At 41.6% G+C, this 8,277-nt stretch overlaps 1 long non-coding RNA gene across 1 annotated transcript; it reads right to left on the reverse strand.

Annotated features, from left to right (window-relative positions):
- Positions 1-3,682: 3,682 nt before the first annotated feature.
- LOC110096065 lies at positions 3,683-4,316 on the reverse strand. The gene is made up of 2 exons (XR_002303042.2): positions 4,225-4,316; positions 3,683-4,128 (listed from the first exon to the last, which is right to left on the reverse strand). It is a non-coding gene; the product is annotated as an uncharacterized LOC110096065 (long non-coding RNA).
- Positions 4,317-8,277: the final 3,961 nt, after the last annotated feature.

Consider the following 8,277-nt stretch of genomic DNA (forward strand, 5'->3'; position numbering starts at 1 on the left):
TTCTTTTCCCTGCCTCCTTCGTTCTTTATTCTATTTGTTTTTGTCCAGCCGTTTGTGGCTGGAATGGCGCCGAAACACCTGTTGGACCCTGATTTTTTGTATGGTTCCAATTATTTGCGTTCTTTCACCGATGCGTTAGCTGGTAGTCCGCCTAATGTGAGTTTTCCGAAGCTTAGTCTTCTTCATTTCGTGGTATACCCTCTCTGTGGATTTATGAGGAGGAAATTCGGGCACTAGCTGCTCTGTTCCAGTTTTCGCTTGTTGGTTTCTTTCGTTCCCGGCGACCTAGTCTTGATTCCATAAGGAATTTTTTTTTCAATATGAAGCTTTTAGTTGATTTTTTGGTAACTTTGCTCGATTCTTCGCATATTCTGGTTAAGCTCTCGAATGACCTAGACTATAGCCGGGTTTTTAGACATCGTTCTTACCTGGTTTATAACTGCTATATGCAATTAACGAAATGGTCTCGTTCTTTGGACATCAGTGTTGAATGTCTGATTATTCCTATATGGGTCTCTTTCCCAGGTCTTCGTCCTCATCTCTTTAACCCGAGGATTCTTTATGCGTTAGGTCGATCTTTGGTCACCCTCTTAAGGTTGATTCTGCCACTTCTTTGGGCTCTAGGCCGTCTATTGCTAAAGTTCTGGTTGAGATGGATATCACAAAAACTTATTCGGTCTGTGTTTGGATTGGTCATGAGAAGCTTGACTATACTCAAAAGGTTGAATTGGAGGCTTTCCCCCCTTTTTGTGCTCAATGTCAGTCTATTGGTCATGCCAAGGGAGAATGTAGGTCTAAATCTAGCAGTCCTTTTATTGTTCCTGTTAAACCAGCTGGTGCTGTTATGGATTTTGATCAGGGGGAGGTCGTTGGGGTTCCTAGGCCTGCTGTTGTCTCCTTGGTTAACTCTCCGGATGTCAATAATTTAGTTTTAATGCTGGACCCCAAAGCTGCTGTTGTGATGGCTGGAGTAGACCTTGATTGTAGTCCTGTTGATGTTGTTGTTGGGAATACTGATGTGGATGTTGTTGTTATTGGGGACCAATTAGCTGAGTTGCCTTCTCCTATTTCTGTTGAAGTTTTGCCTGTAAGGCCTGTGTCTTCTTCTCACGCTCTTAGTTCCCCTCTTCCTGTTGAGATGGTTTTAGATGGTGTAGCTCCTGCTACCCTTGCCCCTCAGGCTTGCGTGAGTGAAGCTAATGTTCTGTTAAACTTTAAAATTGTTTTACCCTGCGTGGATAATGCCTCTGCCCCGTGTGTTTTGGCTGACGAGAATTTTCGTTCTGTTACTCCTGACTCAACTTATAGGAAACTTAGTGAAAATGTATTTTCTCCTCCAATGGCTGTTGTGCCTCCTGAGGATGTTTCCTCATATGTTATTGTGGTATCGAATAAGCAGTTTCATGAACTTTCGGTCTCTATTCCTAATGATGGCTTTAAGGGCAATGATAACTTTGTAGATGTCCCTATTTTAGTTATGTCTAATGATGATATGAAATCTCATATGACTAGGTCTTGGAAAAATGATGTATTGTTTCAAACAATCAAACTGACTGGTTGGTTTTAGAGGATGACTTTTCTTCTGAGGAATCGGATCATGATTTTGAGGAGCTAGTGGATCGTTATATTAAACGGGATTCTCTTAATGTGGATTGTAATAAGCATAAAAATAAAGGCAGAAAGAAATAGCTTATTTTTTATGTTTGCTATTTTTTCTGTGGATTTTATATGGTGGACGATGATGAGGAGGTCTCCTGTCTCCTTGCTAGCTGGGCTGGTTGGAAACCGGGGTGCCTCTTTCGTTGGCTTGGTGGTCCCTTTCTTTACTGGCACCTTAGGATGGTCCGTGTTTGGCTGCAAGTTTGGTGTACGGGAACCTCCGTACTGTGTCCCTTCTAGCTTTTCACTTCGTACCCTTTGATTTCTAGTTGTTTTTGAACTTAATGTATTGTACTTCCGACTGTTAGTAACGATTATTGTATCCCTGTTTTTATTATGAATAAAATTTTGGTTTTTTTTAAAGGACCGTCTAATCTGATCGGAATAACTTAGGCTTCATTTGGGACAACTTTTAATCACTATTTTTCGTTGATTTTAAATAAAATTGTACTAAAAAGTTGTTTTAAAAAAAACAAAAAAAAATATTCATAATGTTGTCAGCCTCTTGAAATTTTCCCCACTCCCTCCTACTAGCTTCTCCCGGGTGGTCTCATTAATGTTGTCTGATGCAGGCCCCTTGGGTGCTAGAAGAGTAGTCGTCGTCCTGTAAGAGCCTCCTGAGCAGTTTCCTTGAGTCCCTCTTTCAAACTTCTTCTGGTCTTCCACCAACTAGGCCAACTCCATGGCCTTGCCTAGATTCCTTGGCTCCAACACTCTGATTGCTGTTCTTACCTCCAGTTTCAACCCCTTCATGAAATTCCCTTCCAGAGCTGACTCCGAGATATGATCCAGCCTACTAGCCAGATACTCAAACCTATCCTGGTAATATGCCACCGTGCCTTCCTGGGTAAGGGTAAAGAATTGCTCATAGAAGTCTCCTCCCTCATATGCTCGGAAACGCTCTAATATGCATCCTTTGAACTCCCGCCAGCTCCGGATAGGCTCCCGTCTGTCACGCCACTGATACCAGACTAAGGCTTTTCCCTCCAAGCACATTCCCGCAGCTGTCAATTTCTCCTCCTTCGTCAGCCCATTGATAGCAAAATATCGCTCCACCTTATAAATCCACCCATGGTCATCCTCACCCTCAAAGATGGATATCTTTAGCTTCCTCACCTTTGGATCTCCTCCATTTCCCCGGTATCCTCCATAACCTCCCATTCCTCGATGGAGAAGAGCCCCCCAAGTGTCTCGATCATCCCTCCGATGATTATACTCGAGCCCCTCTTCATACTCTCCCCTTCTTCCTTCAAAATCATCACCTCGACGATGAATTCCTACAAATTCAGCATCTCGACGATGAAGTTCCTCCCTTCTTCCTTCAAAATCAGCCCCTCGACGTTGAACTCTTTCGAATTCAGCACATCGGTGATGAAATTCCTCCCTTCTCCCTTGACGCTGGATTCTCTCAAATTCAGCACCTGTGCGATGAAATTCTTCTCTTCTTCTGACAAAATCAGCCTCCCGTTTGTCGTATCCCCTACTCATATCTTCTCTAGAAAGCGGTTCTAGAGGGGGCATGTCGTTCTACTCCTCCAGTATCTCCACCTTCGAATTCCTCCTCCCCCGCAACGGGTTCGGATTTCCTCTCATGCCATGGCCGTCGGTGGTCTCTCTTACTTCCGATGTCGCCGGATTGGTCTTCATTTCAAGTAGTTTAGGAAAATCAACTATTTAATGCATACAAATCAAAAGGAAATCCCCAAACAGTCCCTACATTCAAATTTCCCTCTCAAAATCCTAAAAAACGCTTCCTAAAACGCTCTAATGGGGCGGTCGGGCCGCTCGATCTCCGCAGGAGGCGGAGATCCCGTGTAGTTTGTGAACTGCCGGTCCCGTGCGAACCGGCTGGACCGGTCTAACATATTTCCTACGAAATAAATGGCAAAATAACAAAACAATAAGATAAACCGCTCTTTTTGAGATATTTCATGTCAAGTGTCAGAACTTTTCACGTCTTCATGTCACTGTATTTCATGCCATGCATTTTTTAGTGTACATTCTAACAAGAATTGCATCAAGATTGGTTAACCTTTTTTTTCCCCTTTATAAACTGCAAAAACTTCAGCAATGTATTGTTCAACCAAGTCAATAAGCTCCACTTTCAATTTGAAGCACAAGAACAGCTATGTCTAGATAAGAGAAAAAGAAAATATATGTCACTACAGTATAAGTGTTCCAGTACTCCCAAGATATTGTGAAAACTTACAAACTACAAGGAATTTGTATTGCTCATGAAGATCTAAGATTAGCTAAGCTGATAGATCTGACATGTATAATAGTAAGAAAAAATGCATACAAATATAATCAAAAGTTGGTTTCCAAAGCCATACCTAAGCCTTACTGCTGCTTCTTTCGCTTTGAGGTTGAGTTGGAGGACAGCAAATCCTGACCTGAAGCTCTAATGATGAAGAGAACTGTCTCAAGAAGCATACCACATACCATTCCTAGGATGCCACCAGCAGCATGCTGCAGATAAAGATGGGATCAGCTCCAATTGTACAGAGCTAGAAAAAAAAAAGTAACGGTTTAAAAGCTTTTAAAGTTCTGCAGCTCGGAATTTACCAACACGGCACTATGGTTGAACAAGGCTCTAAAAGCAGCAAATCCAAATAAATAGCCAGTGAACATTACTACCACAACATGCAATCCTGTGAAATTAAAAAGAATGACAGTATTTCATGTCAAGTTAGGCATTTCATGATTCATTCTCGAATACATCAGGTAAGTCAAAAGACTGAAAACATGTCGGTAAAAGAAAACAGAGAGACAAGCATTATCTATACTGGCCCCTTGCACTCCAATTAGGAGTCTAGAATCGGAGAAAAAAGAAAAGAAAAGGAAAGAATTTGTAACTTTCTCTTGATTATGAGAATAAAATGTATAGAACGGAAGAAAAAACGACAAATTTCAATTATATATCAGATTTTGTTTCCTTCTCAAATTGAACAAAAAGTGAGGAGAAAAAAATCTGTAATATGTTGCTATAATACCAGTACTTCTATTTCAATGACCTTGTTGCTATAATACCAGTACCTCTTGTTGTCAATTTCTGGTTTTGCTAAAATTGAATTTCAACCAAGGCATTTTCTCAATTTCCATATCCACTTTCTATCAAATTGGTATCAGAGCGTAGATCTGACTACCTATGGCAGGAAAAAAAGCAGTAGTGCTGATAGGGGAGATAGGACAATTAAAATCTGATTTTGAAGAAAAAATTTTAGATTTCGAAATTCAAATTTTAACTGTCCATGAGAAGATCGATGAGAAGTTTGCCATCATGGATGAGATGATGAGGAAGATGCTCGAGGTTCAAACCAAAATGACGTCATTGGAGGCTAGGGGAGCCACTGCCGGCCAAGGGAGTCAGGGAAACCTTAATCCGATAAGGAGGGGGAAAGATCATGAGGTGGAGATTTTAGAGTTTAAAGAGAGAATGCCTCCCCTAGAGCATATTTCTTGGGAGGAGATGGAATAATATGGGAAGGGTTGTTTGGAGATTTACTATGTGATACTATGCTTTAAGTAGGTTGTTCAACATAGGATTGAATTTATATTTTGTTTGCCTGATTTTAGAATTGCTTAGGTTGAGAGGGCTCTAGCCAGTAGCTAGGGATTTGGGAGAGCAGGATATTCCTCTCCAATTGAAGATCCAAGCGTATCTTGTTTTTTTCCTTCATAAATAATTCAATAAAAAAGCTCTTGTGTGTTCTTCCTATTTCTCTTGTTGTCAATTTCTGGTTTTGCTAAAATTGAATTTCAGCCAAGGCATTTTCTCAATTTCTACATCCACTTTCTATCAAATTGGTATCAGAGCGTAGATCTGACTACCAATGGCAGGAAAAAAGGCAGTAGTGTTGAAAGGGGAGATAGGACAAATAAAATTTGATTTTGAAGAAAAAATTTTGGATTTCTAAATTCAAATTTTAACCGTCCATGAGAAGATCAATGGGAAGTTTGCCATCATGGAGGAGAAGATGAGGAAGATGCTCGAGGTACAAACCAAAATGACATCGTTAGAAGCTAGGGGAGCCACCGCCGGCCAAGAGAGTCAGGGATAGTATGGGAAGGGTTGTTTGGGGATTTACTATGTGAAGGGTTGTTTGGGGATTTACTATATGATTGTATGCTTTAAGTAGATTGTTCACCCTAGGGTTGAATTTATGTTTTGTTTAAGGGCCCGTTTAGTATGCAAAATTAGGAGAGTAAAATAATTTATTTACATGCATTTTGTGAATTACGTCGTTTGGTTGGTTTTAAGTGGAAAATAAGGAATTTACCGAAGAATAAGTGGTGTATTACAGAGGGCATTTCGCGCGACTTCGAAACCCGCTCAAATTGAGAGGGTTAGAAATCCTCCGCTACGCCAGTTTTCGTCGGAGTCATGGCAGAGACGGAGTAAAGCTGGAGTTCATGGCGGAACCGGAGTCGGCTTTCTCCCGCGCATGCGTGGGGACGCACGAGTACCTCCCACTAGAGATCGTCGGGGGCTCCAGCCATGGTAACGGCGTTGACTGGTGGGCATTTGGGGTTTTCATCTACGAGTTAATCTATGGCCGAATGTCGTTCAAGAGAGGGAGCAAAGAAGCTAATTTGAAGAACATTCTCTCGAGGTAGGTGGGATTTCCCGATGCTGAGGCGAACCAACGACGTGCGGTGGTGACACGCCCATTCTTTGATAGAGCAGGATCCGCGGCGGAGAATGGGGAGCGGCATCCGCGATCGGCTTTCTCGCGCGCATTCTCTCAAGGGATATGATTTCGCGACTGCTGGAGTGGGATCCGCGGCGGAGGATGGGGAGCGTGAAGGGGGCAACAGAGATCAAGCAGCATCCGTTTTTTGATGGTGTGAGTTGGGCGCTTATCGTATAATGAAGCTGCCGGTGGTGGTGGGGCTCAACGGCAGCTCCGTTAGAAGAAAGGTTTCAAGGGAGCGAAAGCGGTGGTGGACGTGGAAGTGGAGCAGTAGCAATATGTGAAATTGTTGTTTACCGGATGAAGGCGAAAGAAATGAAAGGGAAATAGTGATTCCTTGTTCTCTAGCTGTTATGTTCAACTGGGTAGTTTTGGGAGGAGTTTTTGTAAAAACATGTGGTTGTAACTTTCTTTTTTAATAATATCTACTAAATGAATTATTTTCAGCCTAATTAGAGTAATGGAGGATTCATATAATCCTATTAAAGGGATGTTTGATTGCAAGAATTTAAATTTTAAGAAAAAATTAAATATATTATATTACATTTACAAGCAGAGGTCACTAGAGTTTTAGGCTTCGTTTGGGACGGCTGTAACTGTCGGTAAAGCAGGTTGTGAAGTTGTTGTCCATAAAGCTGCTTTCTAAAGTTGTTGTACAAAAATCAATAGATTTTGTTTGGGTGGTATAACTGTCGAGTTGCTGTGCTGCTGCTGTATGACAACAAATTATCTTAATACCCTTTTATACATTTAGATAAATATAATAATCAACTAACATTTATGAATTAAAATTAATTAATTTTATCAAATCTTTAATAAGTTTATATATCAAAATACTATAAAATTTTAACTTAACTTTTTCTAATCATAATTTAAATTAATTTGTTATGTTTTTATAGGATTGGCCGGAAGCCCATTCGCCGGCGGAACCTTCATGATCTTCTAAAATTTCCTCCAAAACAAAAATAGTAAGAGAGAACCAGCAGCCACCTTGAATGAGAAATCCACCAATGTGCTTTGGAGAAAGAGCACAGAGAACTATATTTTCTTCCTCAGAAGTAATCGAGAACTTCAGCTTCAAGCTAAGTCCGATACACTAGTTAATTCAACTTCAAAAGCAAGGGGAAAAGATGACTAGCAAAGGGTTGGAGTTCCGGAGGATCGCTGGCGACGACGTCATCGCCGGAAGAGTTTCTGTGTTCCAAGCCGACGGAACACAGAAACTCTTTTGCTCTGTGGAGCGGACGAAGAAGACATGGGAGAAAATGAGATGCAGACATGCAGTACCTGTAGCTCTGTTTGGTTCAGGCCGACGATATCTCTCGGCCGTTTGTAACCAGAGAAGCTATCAGATATCAATGAATCCTCCCAAGAAGAAACAGCGTAGCCTGGAATGACGCAAACCCTAGCTTTTTAATGAGGAGAACAACGACGCTGCAGAGAAAAATATGCCCATCGGAGAAGGCGCGCATTGGAGCGACCCGGCTTTTCCGTCATTTATCCCCTTCAAAACGGCGGAAAGCAGTGAGCCGCAGCGGACCGTGGGACGCAATCAAAAGTCGCGAGAAGCAGCGGCGGGCCGCAGAAATTTTCCTAACTTTGTTCTACCGCAATGCCCCAAACGAGCACTTAATAAATTTTTATAAAGCAAAGCAGGCCTGAAGCCGTCCCAAACGCACCCTTAGTCACAGTGAAAGTTGAGGAGCGTGGTCACGAAGGTCTTCATATTGCAAGGTCAAGCATCAAGGAAAATGCAGTCGTGCCTATGCAGAGGTACAAAAGCCGGCGTTCGGTCAATCTTTAAAAAATTACAAGAACCTCAAAAACCCTACAAATCAAAAGAAGAAAGAATAAAATTTTATAGAATCCTAGGTAGTGGGCATTCGACATTCAAACGATTAAGGCCGATTAAAAGCATTTTACC

The sequence above is a fragment of the Dendrobium catenatum genome, unplaced genomic scaffold (assembly GCF_001605985.2).
Source record: "Dendrobium catenatum unplaced genomic scaffold, ASM160598v2 fragScaff_scaffold_1228, whole genome shotgun sequence".
Taxonomy (NCBI): Eukaryota; Viridiplantae; Streptophyta; class Magnoliopsida; order Asparagales; family Orchidaceae; genus Dendrobium; species Dendrobium catenatum.